At 43.4% G+C, this 19,022-nt stretch overlaps 1 long non-coding RNA gene across 1 annotated transcript in view; it reads left to right on the top strand.

Moving 5' to 3' along the window:
• LOC131195780 (uncharacterized) overlaps positions 1 to 19,022 on the top strand; it is a 36,386-nt gene that overhangs the window by 11,697 nt on the left and 5,667 nt on the right. The window lies entirely within an intron of this gene.

The following is a 19,022-nucleotide window of genomic DNA, read 5'->3' as shown; positions in this document are numbered from 1 at the left end:
TTGCTTCTTGCCTACTGAAGCCCACTATACAATATGTCTCGCCTCATAAAATTTGATTATTGCTGATAAACAACAAAGGCTGGGAATCATATCAAACTCTGGGCTGAGATAGGTGGTGATTTGGTTCTGAAACCTATCTTAACACAAACCATATATGCAAATAAATCTGACTCTGTTAAAAACATGATCTTTGGAGATTCCTTAAGCAACTGTAGTCCTTATAGTATTTTTCTATATACAATAAATCTATCTCTGCGTAGAACATTCAAATTGGATCACTTGATCTGATAAGCAGAGATCGTATACTTTGAACTGCTACTATCTTCTGAAACCTTTTACTGAAGCACTGCACACCAGAACAACTAGACACAAGAACAGTTTCTTTCTGAATGCCATCACTCTGATAAACAAATAATTCCCTCAACACTGTCAAATTATTTACTAAATCTGCGCTACTATTACTATTAGTCTTCTCATCATTCCTATCACCCATCTCCTCCCACTTATGACTGTATTTTTTTTATTTATTTATTTTGTCACAACAGTATATATAAGCATAAGCATGAAAGTAACCATATAATATATAAGCATATATATATATATATATAAGCATAAGTATGTAATAACTATATTGATTGGATATAATGAAAGGAAACAATAGGACAGGAACGGTAGGCACGTTTGTGCTCTTATGCATGCCCCTTAGGGACCTCTTAGGAATGAGGTGAGGTCAATAGTAGACAGTTTTTGGTTAAAGCTTTGGGGATTTTGAGAAGAGACCACAGAGTCAGGTAGTGTGTTCCAAGCATTAACAACTCTGTTACAGAAGTCATATTTTCTGCAATCAAGATCGAAGCGGTTAACATTAAGTTTAAATCTATTGTTTGTTCTTGTATTGTTGTGATTGAAGCTGAAGTAGTCTTTAACAGGAAGGACATTGCAATAGATGATTCTATGAGTTAAACTCAGGTCCTGTCGAAGGCGGCGGAGTTCTAAGTTTTCTAAACCCTAGATTTCAAGTCTGGTGGCATAAGGTATTTTGTTGTATTCAGAGGAGTGGAGAACTCTTCTTGTAAAATATTTCTGGACACGTTCAATTGTATTGATGCCTGAAATGTGGTATGGGTTCCAGACAGGCGAACTGTATTCAAGAATTGGTCTAGCAAATGTTTTATAAGCTCTGGTAAGTAATGTAGTGTTTCTGGAGAAGAAGCTATGTAAGATTAGGTTTACAACTCTTAAAGCCTTTTTTGCGATGTAGTTGCAATGGGCTTTGGCACTTAGATCATTGGATATGAAAACTCCAAAGTCTTTGACAGGGTGGGGGTCATTTGTAAGGTAATGTCCATCGAGTTTGTATTTAGTGTTTGGATTCTTTTTTCCAATGTGTAAGACAGTTGTGTAACTTAGTTGCTTGTATCCTTACAATTTATATTGATATTGTTTCCTGATTTCTTATTTGTACCCTATGACTATCATTATGTGTTGTACCTTTGTACCTTGGAGTTCTTGATGAAGGTATCTTTTCTTTTATGTACACTGAGAGCATGTGCACCAAGACAAATTCCTTGTGTGTCTAATCATACCAGGCCAATAAAAAAATTCTATTCTATTCTATTATCCACAAAGGAGGATCACTTCAAATTTGGGGCACATTCTCTTGCTGTGAAACTTTGGCAGTAATATCATTTTTGGCAATCCTCTTCTGCTAATATGGCAGTTTGTATTGTTGTCCATCTGCCAATCTCTGGGAGGAATTATTAGTTGCAATGTACTGTCTCGCTATGTGAAACTCTTCTCTTTTGGAAATTAGCCTTCGGTCTTGTTGCTGGAAGCCGAGTTCAACAATAGAATAGAATAGAATAGAATAGAATAGAATAGAATAGAATAGAATAGAATAGAATAGAATTTATTGGCCAAGTGTGGTTGGACACACAAGGAATTTGTCTTGGTGCATATGCTCTCAGTGATCTATCCTTGAGAAATCAAACAGGAGTAGCCTAGATCAAAATGGCCTGGGTTGAATTGAAAAAGGTACAAGGCAAGGTTGTCCCTTGTCTCCATTATTGTTTATTTTAACTTTAGAAATTTTATTAAATAAAATACGTGGTTCAAATCAAATAATGGGAATAAAAATTAGACAGCAGGATTATAGATTAAGAACGTTTGCAGATGACTTGGTTGTTACTCTATCTCAACCTATTCAGTCAGCTATATATTTAAAAGATATAATTGATCAATATGGTAAGGTATCTGGCTTTAAAGTTAATCAACAGAAGACAAAGATGATAACTAAAAATATGAATATACATCAAAAAGAAGAATTAGAAAGAGTTACAGGATATGAAATTGTTAAAAAAGTTAAATATTTTGGGGTATATATTACAGCCTCAAATGTGAAATTATATAAAAATAATTATGAGGTGTTGTGGCAGAAGGTACAGAAGGAATTGGAGAACTGGAAGAAGCTACAAGTATCTTTGCTGGGAAGAATAGCAGCAATTAAAATGAAGGTTTTGCCTAGGTTTTTATTTTTGTTTCAGATGATACCAGAACTTAAAAAGGATGTAAATTTGCGGGAATGGTAGAAAGGGATTAGCAATTTTATTTGGATGGGTAAAAAACCAAGAATAAAGCTAAAAATAATGCAGGATATATGTGAAAGAGGGGGTTTAAAAATGCCTAATTTGAAATTATATTATGAAGCAGTTGTTTGGTCACTGATTAGTGACTGGTTTAACCTAGCAGAAGAAAGAATTTTGAATATAGAAGGTCATGATTTGTTATATGGATGGCATGCTTATCTAGTATATGATAAGAAAATAGATAATATTTTTAAAAGTCATATTCTCAGGAATGCTTTATTAAGGGTTTGGAAAAAGTATCAATATAAATTAGACAATAAGATACCTATATGGGCAATCCCCAGACATGCGATAGAGAATATAAATATAAAACAAAAACAAGAGAGGATTGCTTATAAAGAGCTTCTTTTTATAGAAAAGGGTAAATTACAATTGAAATCTTTGGATATATTAAAACAAGAAGGGAAAAATTATACATGGTTTCAGTATGGACAACTGCAATCTAGATGGAGTTTGGACCAGAAAATTGGTATTGTGTTAACTGAGGAAAATTTGGTAAAACAAATTAGAGCTCAAGGTCAAATGCATATTAAAAGGTTATACAATGCATTGATAGATATAGATTCAGAAATGGAATTAGTTAAGGATTGTATGATAAAATGGGCACAAAATATTCAACAACCTATAATGTTGGAAACATGGGAGAAAATTTGGGTTAGGAATGTTAAATTTATTCAAGCACAAAATTTAAGTGAAAATTTTTATAAAATGTTTTATAGATGGCATTTAGACCCTAAAAAATTGGCATGTATGTATCCAAATATGCAACCTAAATGTTGGAGATGTGATTGTGATGATGCTACTTATTATCATATATGGTGGACTTGTAAAAAAATCAAACCGTTTTGGGTTAAAATATGGTGGATTATGCAGAATATTTTGAAAAAGAAGATAAAGTTTACGCCACAACTGTTTTTACTAGGTATAATCACGGATTGTACAGTAATAGAGACTAAATTAATATTGAACTTAATATCAGCAGCGAGACTTTTGGTGGCGTAACATTGGAAGAAAGAAGAACTGCCTACAATTGAAGAATGGACACTTAAAGTTTCAAATTTAGCAGAAATGGCAAAAATTTCTGCGTATTTGAAAGACTACTCACAAGAACGATATATAGTAGAATGGAGAAAATGGATTATGTTCAAAATAAGTATCAGACCAAAAAGTATCAAATAGCTTATGAGTGATGGTAGGAAATGTATTGTATTTGTGTATTGGTTTAAAAGGGGAAAGGGGAGTTAAGGGATCAATGGGGGAGAAGGGATTATGGGTTATGGTTTTTGTAGTATTTTAGAGTATGTTTGTTAGATGTTATACCCTGTATTCTGCTCTGGGAAGTCTCTGGGGAGGGGAGGGGAAGGAGGGGAAGGGAGGGGTGGGTGGGTGAAGGGGGGGAGATAATTCTTAAAAATTCTTTTGTTGTAAAACTTTTTCAATTAAAAAAAAATGGCCTGGGTTGAACTTCGACAGGGTTCTTTGAGGAGATCAGTCTGTGTTAATTTTCTATTACTATCTGATAGAATTGAGGCCTTTGAACTATGGTGTTGGAGAAGACTCCTGCAAGTCCCTTGGACTGCAAGGCAATCAAACCTGTCAGTCCTAGAGATCAACCCTGACTGCTCTTTAGAAGGGCAGTTCCTGAAGATGAAACTCAAATACTTTGGCCACCTAATAAGAAGGAAGAACTTGCTGGAGAAGAGCCTAATGCTGGGAAAGATTGAGGGCAAAAGAAGAAAGGGATGACAGAGAATAAGGTGGCTGGATGGAGTCACTGAAGCAGTAGGCATGAGTTTAAATGGTAGAGGACAGGAAGGCCTGGATGAATGTTGTCCATGGGGTCACGATGAGTCTGACACGCCTTTGTGACTAACAACATCTGATAGAAAGTTAATTTTCATGAGAAAGACTGCACTTCTTTGCACCTATGACCAAAAGTCCTGATTCATACCAAAATCCATTTTGCAGTTGAACTATGCAAAAGTTTGAAAGGGTGCTTCTTGTTTAAGGAAAGGTTGACAGAATTATCCTAAACTGAAATGGATTCCTGTTTCAAGGCAGTGAATGGAATCAGGTGCCTGAAAAGGACTTAATGGATTCAGAGGCCTTTCTGCTGTTTCCAGGATGGTTTCAGGCAATGTTACACAATTAGCTGCCATCAAGTTCAACCCAACTCATGTCAAATGCGTGGTCAAATGTCTCATGTCTGGTGCTGTTCCTTTGTAAGTTGTTAAACCTTGCTTGCAAAATGGACTAGTGCAAAGATTTGGTAACTGTCACCTTCTTTTGCCTCTCTCTTCTTCAGAATAAATGTATATATACCAATCTTTCTCAATCTCTGTGCCGCACAGTCTTGCACTATGTTGACAGAGATGTTAGCACTTTAATTGCTTCTTCTTCTGCTGTTTTAAATGGTTCAGTGGATATTTCATCAGCATATTTAACTCATGTCGTATCTCACTTTGCCATGGAGTCACTTCCTGAATATATTCTCTCTCTGCAAATATTCCTGTCACTCTAAAAACCTGTTTGTAAGAGTTTCAATATAGTCTTTCCATAGTTTTAAAATCTTATTGACCTCTACTATATTTCTCCTTTGATTGTTCTTGAATGTTCTTACTTTGCCTGTAAATGTTCTAAATTTTCTTAAATACATAACTCACGTCTTTTTCTTGTTATTTTTTTCTATTCGTTGACATTCTTGATTGAGATAACTTTCTTTGTCCTTGCTCATCCCTAGAAGTCTCTCCAATCTTTATATGTCCTTCTGGTTGCCCAAGGTTTTATTTTCCATGACTGTTATATTACCATGATAGCTTGTTCTAAAAAATCCGCGAGCTTAAAACATACTTATTTAATTGCGCAGGACTGAGTTAGATTTTAAATTGATGGGTTTTAAATTGGGTTTTATTCCTATATTTTTAATTATTGGGCTTTTAGAATAAGTTTTTTAATTGTTTTTTATATTGTATTTATGTGTTTTTTAAGTGCCTGTAAACCGCCCTGAGTCCTTCGGGAGATAGGGCGGTATATAAATATGATCAAATAAATAAATAAATAAATAAATAAATAAATAAATAAATAAAAAATGGCATCTGTTAAACTTTTATTTTTACTATGTCTCTTATCTATCGTCCTCCTCCCAGCCCCTCAAATTCTCTTTTGTATGTTAAGCATACTTTACATTAGAATAGAATAGAACAGAATAGAATAGAATAGAATAGAATAGAATAGAATAGAATAGAATAGAATAGAATTTTTTTATTGGCCAAGTGTGATTGGACACACAAGGAATTTGTCTTGGTGCCTAGGCTCTCATTGTACATAAAAGAAAAGATAAGATCATTAATTTTATATTATGACACATGTAGTCACTTTTGGGAAATATAAACCATTAATTCATGACTTATGTATATAATGGTTCACACTGCTCCAGAAAAGTCCTGGATGTGTAGATTGTACTTCTCTGTCATTTTTTATTTTTATTGTAATTAATATCATTTTGAATATCCAAGTTGTGCACTGAATGATATTCTTGTATAGAGCCTGCATTTAGGTTGCTTAAAGTATTTGTTGGCAATAAATGAAGAATTATTATTGTCCCTGAAGAGCTGAAGAAGCTTCTTGAATGAGAAGTGAAATGTCTTCAAAGAAAAACAAGAAAGTCCAGTTGCCTTTTGAAAAAAAGCACTTTGGGGACAACCATGACCTGGACGACTGACAAACTCCATAGACCTCTCGTGTTTGCCCAACCAAATTCTGGGTTCCTTCATCACTTTTGCATTCCAACCACCCTTTGATAATACCATTACTCTATTTTATGATGGTTGCAGCATCCCAGAGTCATGCGATCACAATTTGCAACTTTGCCAACCAGCTTCCCACAAAAGTCAATGCAGGAAGCCAGATTCACTTAATAGCCACATGATTCACTAAAGTGCAGTGATTTGCTTAACAACCATAGCAGAAAAGCTCATAAAATCAGGTGTGACTCGTTTAACAACCACCTTGCTTAGCAATGCAAATTCTGGTTCTAATTGTGGTTGCAATTTGAGGACTACTGGCTATGTTTAATTAGTTTGTTGCTTAAAAATGAGGCGGTGGTGAGAGAAATGCTAATTTCTTTATCTCAGCCTCTCCTATGTTTCTATAGCACTGTTTCTTGTTGCATCAGTAAGAAAATGTCAGTAGCACTGCCTCTGCTAAGTGACTAACAAAAACTATTGATAGCAGGTCGCAACCTTGACTCATCCATGTCCTACAAAGAGGAGGCTAAGCCTTGCCAATAATGAGAGATAAAGCTCTACAAACCCTCCTGGAATTGCACAAATCTCTGGGATCAGAAGCAGCCAAAGCACACCATCCAAGCAAGGACACGTCAAGGGACATGATGCAACCTCATGCCATTCTCATGCCTGTCATTCCAGAAAAGCAAATGGAAGAATTTCTATTAAAACAGGTTTCATAACTTTTTATTTGTAAGTTGGAATAGGTGATTTTCTTGATTAGTTCAGCCAAATCTCATAGGTTGATTTGCACAAACCTGCTGTATGTTAGTTTGTAATACTGTATATGCTTTATAATAAATGTAATAAAGGCAAAAATCCATTTTAAACATATTGTTCAGTTTAATTCAAAATTACTCTCCATGCTAGGTTTAGACATTGTTTTTTTCCCCCAGATGTTCCTACTTCCAGTTAGGATTGAATAAAATATTCAAAGTAGTCCAACATCCTGTTGTCCAGTTGCAGCCAGCCACACATTCCTGGAAAGCTCACAAAATGAGTTTGAAAACGGTAGCTTTTCCTTATGAATTCTCCTTCAGGCAAAGTAAGTAGTGGCAAGTTATGTCAAAGGAGAGTTGTCTTAATTACCAATGAGAATATTGTACATTAAATAAAAGAGAACGCCTGATGTAAAAATAAAATTGTAAGACATTCATACTTTTGTCCCTCACAAACATAATCTTTTACAGCTGATGCCCAATCTTCAAAGGGGTAAGAGTTTTGTACTGGATCTTCATTTAAAAACACACCTTTTTTATTTTTTAAGCTCATCTGTGTATTTCCGGTCATCCTTTATATTGTGGTTGATGCTGTTGTTCATTATTATTAATTAATTATGCTGGCCATCTGTTAGATCAATAAATCTTTCTAGGTACCTAAGGCCAAGACTTCTGTTCTATGAAAGATGCTGACAATCTTTTGGAATATCTTCTGATAAGATTTGAAATGACGTGCCCTAAGGGAGGCTGCCTTGTTGGTTTAGCATGAATCATTAACAGTGGACACAGTGTGACAATGGATAGTGTGGCTGAAATCCAAATCAAAGATAAAGTCATCCTCAAGAGAACATAGTGGCCCAGACAGTAAAAACACCTGGCCATCATCAGGGCTATTGATCAATTTTTGGTTTACTTTGTACAACATCCTAGATTAAGCTAAAATGAATTTGAGTACGGTAGTTGGGTGGGATCTAGCCATTGCCTTAATATGTTGTTTGAACAAAGCTATGACATTTAATTGTGACATGGTTTATTTAATTGGAGAGTGTACATTACATGAACATAGCAATTCCCTAAATTAACCTGGATTTAAGAGGCATGGTGGTGCAGTGGTTGGAATGCAGTACTGCAGGCTACTTCTGCTGACTGCCGGCTGCCAGCAGTTCGGCAGTTCAGTTCTCACTGGCTCAAGATTGACTCATCCTTCCATCCTTCCAAGGTGGGTAAAATGAGGACCCATATTGTTGGTGGCAATATGCTGACTGTATAAACGGCTTAGAGAGGGCTGTAAAGCACTGTGAAGCAATATATAAGTCTTATTGCTATTGCTATTTAAAGATCTGGCAGCTAGAGATTACCCATCTCATCACACCAATTGTCATTTATTGTAATATATATACAGAAGAGAATATTTGTAGCTCATGATTAAACTATGGGGTCTTTGATGCTCTCTAAGCTAGGTGGTTTTCTTGCAGGCATTTCATTACCAAACCAGGTACCCTGTTTCCCCGAAAATATGACCCAACCGGAAAATAAGTCCTAGCATTATTTTTCAGGATGCTCGTAATATAAGCCCCAAATAAACCCCAGTTAAGATTGTCAGCCAGATGGGTGCATTTAGTACCATATTTCCCCCAAAATAAAACCTAACCAGAAAATAAACCCTAATGCATCTTTCGGAGGAAAAATTGATATAAGACCCAGTCTTATTTTGGGGGAATCAATACATGCAAGACAGCACCAGAGAGCATCAAGGATCCCACAATGATGCTTATTTGTTTGGCTGACATCCTTCCTTTCCTCCAAGAGCTTGAGGCATCTTACCTGGGCCCAGAGCAAGTCCCTAAAACAGAGGGGTTAGCCACTTTCTCCATTACCAAAAGGAAACATTGAAGGGGAAGAGATTCTCCAGGGCAATGAGTGTGGTCTTGATTCACTTCACTCCATGCTGCCATCTTTTGACCAGTCAGCCAGGCTATTTGTAGACACATGCTATAAAGAAGTACAGAGATAACCTTAATAAAAGAATGAAAAAGAACCGTGATTTACAAAATAGATAAGAAAGATTTTTGTTTTTTTTAAAAAAAACACCTCCGTCTGGGAAAAGAAGATGAGAAAGTGACTTAAAATGATCCCGTCTTGTTTGGTTTCAGAGGAAGCAGAGGGCAGGCTTTCAAGATTTTGTTATTATGCCCTAGAACAGAGGTGCCCAACTTTAAGACTTGTGGACTTCAAATCCCAGAATTCTCCAGCCAACACATGCTCCCACATGCTGGCTGGAGAATTCTGGGAGTTGAAGTGCACAAATTTTAAAGTTTCCAAGTTTGGACATACCTGCCCTACAACAATAAAATATAATTAGGTAACCCTTGCAATATCTGTTTCCTGACCTGGTGTACCTTGAGGGGCTGACACAAATTTAGTGCTTTTTCAAAAGAGCAGTTGAATCTGGCTTTCCCATTGACTTTGCTTGTCAGAAGGTCACAAAAGTTGATCACATGACCCCAGGACACTGCAACCATCATAAAAATGAACCAGTTTCCAAGCATCTGAATTTTGATCATGTGACCATGGGGATGCTGCAATGGTCATAAATGCAAAAAATGGTCATAAGTCACTTTTTTCAGTGCTGTTGTAACACTGAACCAGTGGTGGGTTGCTCCCAGTTCTGTCCGGTTCTATAGAGCTGATAAGTGGAAATGGCGGGAGGCTCCACCCACCCGCCCGAATGTTATAATTGACGAACTGTGCATGCGCAGAAGCTTCTGTGCATGCGTGCGCGCACTCCCATTGCGAACTGGTAGTAAAGGTAAGTAGAACCCACCCTTCAGTGGTGAAATCCAAATTTTTTTACTACTGGCTCTGTGGGCATGGCTTGGTGGGTGTGGTGAGGCTTGGTGGGTGTGGCTTGGTGAGCATGGCAGGGGAAGGATACTGCAAAATCTTCATTCCCACCCCAGAGGAAGGATACTGCAAAATCCCCATTCCCTCCCCACTCCTGGGGAAGGATATTGCAAAATCTCCATTCCCATCCCACTCTGGGACCAGCCAGAGGTGGTATTTGCCAGTTCTCTGAACTATTCAAAATTTCCGCTACCAGTTCTACAAACTACTCAAAATTTCCGCTACCGGTTCTCTAGAACCTGTCAGAACCTGCTGGATTTCACTCCTGCAATCCTTGTACTGAACAGTCCCTAAATGAACTGTTGCAAGTTAGTGACTATCTGTACTATTGAATATTTCTCAATGTTGGCAACTTTTAAGGTGTGGGAATTTGAATTCCAAGAATACTGTAGCCACAGATCTTAAAGTTGCCAAGGTTGAGGAAAAATTTATTTAGACAATGAATTTTGGATAACGCTGTGTTATATTAGCTTGTTTTCTTCCCTGACTTCTATTTTTCTAGTTTATTGTCAGAATAGTTGGTTATTTCTTTTGTCTTTCATTCAGTGGTCCTTTTGAATTTACTTTACTGTTGGAAGTAGCCGATAGTTTTGTTTTCTTGAACACATTTTTTCATTCCTCTAAAGCAGTTTTTCTCAGTCTTAGAAATAATATGTGTGTCAGGCCTGGAAGCCATCTTTTGCATTGAGCCTTCAGGCAGTGGTGGGATTCAAGTAATTTAACAACTGGTTCTCTGCCCTAATGATTTCTTCCAACAACCAGTTTGGCAAACTGCTCAGAAAGTTAACAACTGGTTCTCCTGAAGTGGTGCAAACTGGCTGAATCCCACCACTGCCTTCAGGCCTGCCACATTTACTTCAATGTGTGGACCTCAAATCTCAGAATCCTCTTCTTGAGTGATTTTCATGCGTGTATTTCTGGGAGTTGAAGTCTACATATGTGAAAGTTCCAGAGGCTGAGAAAAACTGCCCTAAATTGGAAATTCCCAATCAGCAAAATCTCCGCAGAGGAGTTTTCCTTGGAATTGAATTTGAGCCAGTGAGCTTGCACACTGCTGGAGAGACCTAATGAAGGACAAGACAGACTCCTGGGCTAAATAAGTACAAGAATTCCATTCCTTGTAATTTCATCAAAGTTTTTATGAAATGATTTCCAAAGAATGTTCTCTTTTATCAAATCAGTAAGGATGAATGCAAGGGAATATTTCTGCATGACACTAAAGTTGCAGGGCCCACCCAAGCTCTAAGTCCTTATAAGAAAAGACTGTGCAAATTGTCATGTGGCTATTAAATGACTTTTTGAACTTTAGGGACAGAGCAGCCGAAAGAATGACTGAATCAGCAGGAAATCTAGAAGGACTCAAGGTTTTCTTCATCTCTTCCTCTTATTAAAGGGAGGAGAAATTGGACAATTTTCTTCCAAGTGCAAGGGAGAGATAGGGGAATTAAAGGTATCCCTGTGTCAACCAATGGCATCAAGCACCAGCATCCCAGAAGGGAGGGAGTAACTGTCAGCGTCCAATCATCTGGCAAGCTATCCAATTTCCTAATGGCCAGCATGTTTGGCCTGAGTGCATGGGGACAAAAAAGATCAGGTCATCTCAGTTTGAACTCACCAAACTCTGAAGTCAGCAGTCACAAGGTTGCTGCTGATTAAATATGAATGCACAGCACAGCAAGTCACTGACCCTCCACTGTCCACGTGGTACAAGAGAGGATTCACAATCCACCATGGAATCTGAGCTGTGCCAACTTGCTGGCATTTGCTTCTGTGTCGCATAGAAGGCTCAAGGCTGCATCAATGTTGAAAGGAATCAGGCCATGTTGGAAAATCACCCAAGAAACTGAATGGAAAGCTCAGATTTTTTAATTTACCGTATATACTCGAGTATAAGCCGAGTTTTTCAGCACGTTTTTTGTGCTGAAAAACGTCCCCTCGGCTTATACTCGAGTATATACGGCTTATACTCGAGTTTTTTTTTTTTCTTCTTTTTTTCACATTATACCGGATGGTGCAAACTTGGCGGGCTTTTGCATTAGCGCGGGGAAGCCCTGCCGGTGCAGTGAGAGGGCGGGGCGGGGGAGCCGCCAGCCTTCTCGGCTGAGGGAGGGAGGCTTTCCCTGACCGGTAGCTGCCTCATTTCCCTCCCTCAGCTTATACTCGAGTCCCCAGTTTACCCCAGTTTTTTGGGGTAAAATTGGGGACCTCGGCTTATACTCGGATCGGCTTATATTCGAGTATATACGGTAATTAAACCGGGAGCCTCAGTTTGATGATAGGATTTCTGCTTATGATGTGTATTGAATCTGTTTTGGACGTTTCCATAGAGAAATGCATGAATGTTCTTGTACATTTAGGATCCCTATTTGACTGCTGATTTCCCCACAAAAACTTTCCTAGTTAGAAATAAGAACAACTAAAAATTATAAACAGGTATTAGCCTATTCAGAAAACTCCCAAATAAAAAGGAAGAAAGGAAGGAAGGAAGGAAGGCAGGCTTTTTTGTCTCTCTCTCTCTAAAAGTGCTGTGATAAAAAAAGTTCAAGATGACCATATTATATATGGTCAGAACTCTGCCTACTTTTTATGGGCATCATACCACTGTAGTTGCCATTTTGACTTTTCTTTAAAAAGCATGCCACATGGATACTGCTAGATTGTTTTTTATTTGAACAAATATCAACACCGCAGGGAGACGGAACCAATACGTTGGTTCCGTCCCAGGTGCCTGATGGACCCGGAGAGGTTCCAGACGGAGCTTGGGCCATTTCCTGAGGGTCTGGCTCACGGCACGGCCGAGGAACTTGTCACGGCTTAGGAACGAGCCGCGGCGGGGGCCTTGGATCGTGTCGTGCCTTTGCGGCCTCTGACCCGGCGCAGGTCTCAACCAGCTCCCTGGTACTCCGGGGAGCTGAGGGAGATGAAACGCCGGAGAAGACGCCTAGAGAGTTCCTGGAGGTCAAGTCATTCAGAGGCTGATCGGACACTAGTTAGGTCCTATACTAGGACCTACCTAGTGGCAATGAGGGAAGCGAGACGTTGTTACGTCTCCTCCCTCATTGCGTCGGCAGATAACCACCCGGCCGCCCTGTTTCGGGTAACTCGCTCTCTCCTTCAACAGGGAGAGCGGGATGACCCGTTACAGGGACGTGCTGAGGAGTTTAGTGGTTATCTATACGACAAAATCGTTCAGCTTCGGGACGGTCTGGACCAAAATTGGGTAGATCCAGGTGGAATGTCTGAGAGCCGTCTTGTTGAGATTGTTTGGGATGAGTTTGACCCTGTGGCTCCCGAGGACATGGACAGGTTACTGGGTAGGTTGAATGCCACCACATGTTTACTGAACCCGTGTCCCTCCTGGTTGGTGCTGGCTCCAGGGGCTTACAAATGCTTCATGGTCACCATAGAGCATGGATGTCAAATTCACCACATCATGTTGACGTCACATGATGTATCTCAATGTTTTTTGCGTGGGCTGGATGCCTCACACCCTGTGCGTGACACATCCGGCCTGGGGGCCACCAGTTTGACACCCCTGCCTTAGAGGGAGAATATCACTACAGTATGATTAATATGTACTGCGCATGCCCAAGATGGCGCAGTGAAAATTCTTCGTAGGAACGGGGGAGCGGCCTTTTTCGGGGGCCTGGGACCGGGAGATGGCTATTTTTACCTTCCGGTCCCAGCCCCGGCCGGGGGAACATCAGGAGCGGCGAACGGGGTGAGGCTGGACGAGCTAGTGGCCTGGGGACGATCGGGCCGGCTGGCGTTCTCCAGGCTCCTGCTGGGGCGGCTGCTGCGGCGGCTGCAGCTGGGCCTCCGAACTTCCGGGTTTGCGGCGGCGGCGGCGGCGGCGGCAGCGGCTTCCTCAGGGGACTGGGAGCTTCTTTGTCATCGCTCTCTGTTATTGGAGAGCCTTTGAGCTTCGGCGCTGGAGCCTTTTGACCACCAGCGCTTCTTGCCATCTTTGCTGGTGAGGCCTGAGATGAGATGAGTGGCAGGTATCAGCGTTTTCTTTGGGCCCTTGTGCTGGGGCGCTGGCCGCTGCGGTCGCGGTGTAGCTTTCGGGTTGCGGCGGCGGCGGCAGCGACCTCCTCATGGGACAAAATTTTTCTATCAACGCTGGAGAGGCAGAGGGTCGGACTTATGAGAGGCAGAGGGCCCGAAGAGTCATCTGGAGGGCCCAATCCCCTGAAAGGGAGTTGGAGCTGGAGGTGAGGTTGGCCCTCATTTGGACCCTCAGCAGTTTGGACTAGGATGGCCCATGGTGGCGGCGTCGGCGTCAGCTGGGAATCCTGGCTGTCGGCGACGCGATGGCCTTATCATCTGATGGGCTTGTCCTGGATTGTGTCCCTCACTAAGACTAAGACTAAGACCAAGATTAAGACTGTGATTAAGACCATATATCGTCTTCTAAACATCATTGGTTGGCTAGACTGGCTCAGAGGAGAGTGGCTGATTCGATTGGGTGCCATCTGGACCTAGGACGAGTGGTGGCCGCTGGGTTTGGAGATGGAGTAGCGGCCCCATGGAGCCCTAGATGTCCGCGGTCCGTCCTGCCAGCCTGAGAGCCCGTTTTGCTGTGGTTGACATCTTGACCGGCTTCGATGGGCTGCTTACCGTACTTTTTGATATGCGAAGATTTTCAACTGCGGACCTTCTTGCCCTGCGAGATTCCCCTCTCTCGCAGGTTTGGCCCTCCACACTACCGAGGGCCCACCTTGAGGACGGGTTTTGGAACCCCGAGAGCTGGCATGCTAAATCCAGGAGACTTAGGGGATTTTTAACTAATTGTTTTAATAGATTTTTTAAGGGGAGTTTTAATGGGGATTTTAAGGGTGAGGGATTCTTAAGGGGTGGGAGGGGTAGGGCGGGTGTTGGGGGAAACCCGCCGGGTGGGAGTTTTAATGGAAATTTTAAGGGGAGGAAACCGACGGGTTTGGGTTGGGGTGGGTGGGAGGTTAGGGTGGGTGATGGGGTAGCCCGTCGGGAGGAAACCAGTTCCAGCGCATGCTCGTGGCGACTATCAAATCGGTTCGGAGGTTATGGGGGAGTGTGTTCCTTTGTGTGAGGGTGAGTCCATCTGCACGGTAAGTGGGAGGGGCAGATATGGCGGAAGGGGATCGCATCGGTTTAGGGGTCACGCGTTCGATGTATACAGGCGATTGCGTGCCCGATCCCCTGACTTCTCCCGTTCCCGGATGGTCAAGACCCTCAGAGCCTGGGCCTTCGCCTGATGTTATGCAACGCACGGTCCGTGGCCAAGGCCCCCTAATACATGATCTGATTCAGGGGTGCCGCGGATATTATAGGCGCACGGAGACCTGGCTGGGCACTGAAGGGGCGTGCCCTGGTTGAGATGTGCCCACGGGTTTCCGTGCATTCCATCAGCCGAGGGCCCAGGGTAGGGGTGGGGGTGGCGGTTGTTATTAAAGAGAGTCTAGAGCCGAGGAGACCACTGTACCTCAGATTGCCGGGTGTGAATCCCTCTTTGTGAGGTGGGGTCATAGATGTCAGGTGGGCTTGCTGGTCGCGTACCTGGCTCCTTGCTGCGTGACAGCGGCCCTGCCCGCGCTCCTGGAGGTGCTTGCCGGGTGGCAGTGGAGACCCCCAGACTTTTAGTCATGGGGGACTTTAACTTGCCATCTGCTGGCTCGTCATCGACAGTAGCTCGGGAGTTCATGGCCTCCATGACGGCCCTGGACCTGACTCAAGTAGTGGATGGCCCTACTCACATTGGGGGAGGCACACTGGACCTGATTTTTATCTCTGGTCAGTGGTTGAAGGATCTGGACTTGGGAGATATAGTCACAGAGCCTTTGTCATGGTCAGATCACTCTCCTTCGCCTGGACTTTCTGACCGCTACCCAACACCGCAGGGAGACGGAACCATTACGTTGGTACCGTCCCAGGCGCCTGATGGACCCAGAGAGGTTCCGGACGGAGCTTGGGCCATTCCCTGAGGGTCTGGCTCACGGCACGGCAGAGGAACTGGCCGCAGCCTGGGAACGGGCTGCGGCTGGGGCTTTAGACCGTGTCGTGCCTCTGCGGCCTCTGACCCGGCGCAGATCCCAACCGGCTCCTTGGTTCTCCGAGGAGCTGAGGGGGATGAAACGCCGGAGAAGACGCCTAGAGAGTTCTTGGAGGTCCAGCCGTTCAGAGGCTGATCGGACACTAGTTAGATCCTATACTAGGACCTACCTAGTGGCACTGAGGGAAGCGAGGCGTTGCTACGCCTCCTCCCTCATTGCGTCGGCAGATAACCGCCCAGCTGCCCTGTTTCGGGTGGCCCGCTCCCTCCTTCACCAGGGGGAGCGGGATGACCCGTTGCAGGGACGTGCTGAGGAGTTTAACGGTTATCTATACGATAAAATCGTTCAGCTTCGGGACGGTCTGGACCAAAATTGTGGCGATTCGGACGGGGCGTCTGAGGGCGGTCTTGGTGATATTGTTTGGGATGAGTTTGACCCTGTGGCTCCCGAGGACATGGACAGGTTGCTGGGTAGATTGAATGCCACCACGTGTTTACTGGACCCGTGCCCTCCTGGCTGGTGCTGGCCACTCAGGAGGTGACACGAGGCTGGCTCCAGGGATTACGAGCGCTTCTTTGGTGGAGGAGTCTTTCCGGCCGCCTTGAAAGAGGCGGTGGTGAGGCCCTCCTCAAGAAGCCTTCCTGGACCCGGCTGTTTTAGGTAATTATCGTCGGTCTCCAACCCGCCGCGGCGAAGGTTGTAGAGAGTATGGTGGCATATCAGTTTCCCCTGCACCTGGAGGAAACTGTCTATCTAGACCCGTTCCAGTCCGGCTTCCGGCCCGGTTACAGCACTGAGACGGCTTTGGTCGCGTTGGTGGATGATCTCTGGAGGGCCAGGGATAGGGGTTGTTCCTCTGCCCTGGTCCTATTAGACCTCTCAGCGGCTTTCGATACCATCGACCATGGTATCCTGCTGCGCCGGCTGGAGGGATTGGGAGTGAGAGGCACCGTTTATCGGTGGTTCTCCTCCTATCTCTCCGACCGGACGCAGACGGTGTTGGCGGGGGGGCAGAGGTCGGCCCGCGGCGCCTCACTTGTGGGGTGCCGCAGGGCCGATTCTCTCGCCTTCTGTTCAACATCTACATGAAGCCGCTGGGTGAGATCATCAGTGGCTTCGTGTGAGGTACCAGCTGTGCGCTGATGACACCCAGCTGTACTTTTCACACCGGGCCACCCCAATGAAGCTATCAAGTGCTGTCCCGGTGTCTGGAAGCCGTCGGGTCTGGATGGGGAGAAACAGGCTCAAGCTCAATCCTCCAAGGCGGAGTGGTTGTGGATGCCGGCATCCCGGTACAGTCAGCTGAGTCCACGGCTGACTGTTGGGAGCGAGTCATTGGCCCCGATGGAGAGGGTGCGCAACTTGGGCGTTCTCCTGGATGAGCGGCTGTCTTTTGAAGACCACCTGACGGCCGTCTCCAGGAGAGCTTTCCACCAGGTTCGCCTGGTGCGCCAGCTGCGCCCCTTTCTAGACCGGGATGCCTTATGCACAGTCACTCACGCCCTTGTGACGTCTCGTCTGGATTACTGCAATGCTCTCTACATGGGGCTCCCCTTGAGGGGCATCCGGAGGCTTCAGTTAGTCCAGGATGCAGCTGCGGGGGTGATAGAGGGAGCCCCTCGTGGCTCCCACGTGACACCTATCCTGCGCAGGCTGCACTGGCTACCTGTGGCCTTCCGGGTGCGCTTCAAGGTGTTGGTGAACGTCTTCAAAGCGCTCCATGGCATAGGGCCGGGCTATCTACGGGACCGCCTGCTGCTACCGAATACCTCTCACCGACCCGTGCGCTCTCACAGAGAGGGACTCCTCAGGGTGCCGTCGGTAGCGACAGTGTCGTCTGGCGACGCCCAGGGGAAGGGCCTCCTCTGTGGGGGCTCCCGCCCTCTGGAACGAACTCCCCCCAGGACTCCGTCAACTTCCGGACCTCCGAACCTTTCGTCGCGAGCTTAAAACTCACCTATTCATCTGCGCTGGACTGGGTTAGTTTTTAAACTTATGGGTTTTTAATGGGTTTTATTCTAAATTTTAATCATGGCCAATTTAATAAGTTTTTTAATTATATTTTAATCGTATTTATATTGTATTATTTTGTATTTTTTATCAGGCTGTGAACCGCCCTGAGTCCTTCGGGAGAAGGGCGGTATAAAAATTTAAATAAATAAATAAATAAATAAATAAATAAATAACAGCTATGAAAGGAATGCTTGTAGGAACACAACTTTTGGATACTAGTAGAAATACAAATATTGAAGCTCTGTCATATTGCCAGTTAGAACACACACACACACAATTTTACTGCAATTTCTCCTTGTACTGCTCTCACAGCTTGAGCTATCATGACAGGGGCAATGCGCAAAAATGACCTACAAATTGGGAGGCACCATTCTATAAAAAAAGTGCTCTATTTCAGAATGCCTAGAAATCGGGCAGCGAGGCAGAAGATCAGAAAAGGAGCAAGTTCTCAGGTTGCTCAGGCAGGACTGTTTCTACCTCTCACTTCTCAAGCCATGGGAAGTATTCACATGTGTTGGAGACCTCTTTCTGTGTATGATGTGTGTAAGTGTGTATGTAAAATACATGTGTGTGTATTTGTGGGTATATATGTATGCATACAAAACACCTCTGCCCCTATAAAATTCAGATCATAGTTATTCACAGAAAACATAAAGTAAAAGTAATCCATGGTTAAAAGCTGATTTTGATTCCTGGTGACTTCTTGTATAAATATGACTTGTGCATTGTCTTGACCACAGTATGAAAACCACACTATGGCCTTCCCCCCCCCAAATAAGGCTCTTTTCTTTTTCACTTCCAGACAGCATGCGAAGATGGCTTGGTGGTGTCCTATAGAAGTACTGATACTGCACAGCTTTCTGAGATCAGTCAAAGTTGGCTCGGTGCTGCAAATGTGGGTTATTAAACTCATATGTCAGCTTT

Source organism: Ahaetulla prasina, chromosome 3 (assembly GCF_028640845.1).
Source record: "Ahaetulla prasina isolate Xishuangbanna chromosome 3, ASM2864084v1, whole genome shotgun sequence".
Lineage (NCBI taxonomy): Eukaryota > Metazoa > Chordata > Lepidosauria > Squamata > Colubridae > Ahaetulla > Ahaetulla prasina.
Note: the sequence above shows the minus strand (reverse complement) of the source record. Positions and strands in the feature narration are given on the sequence as shown.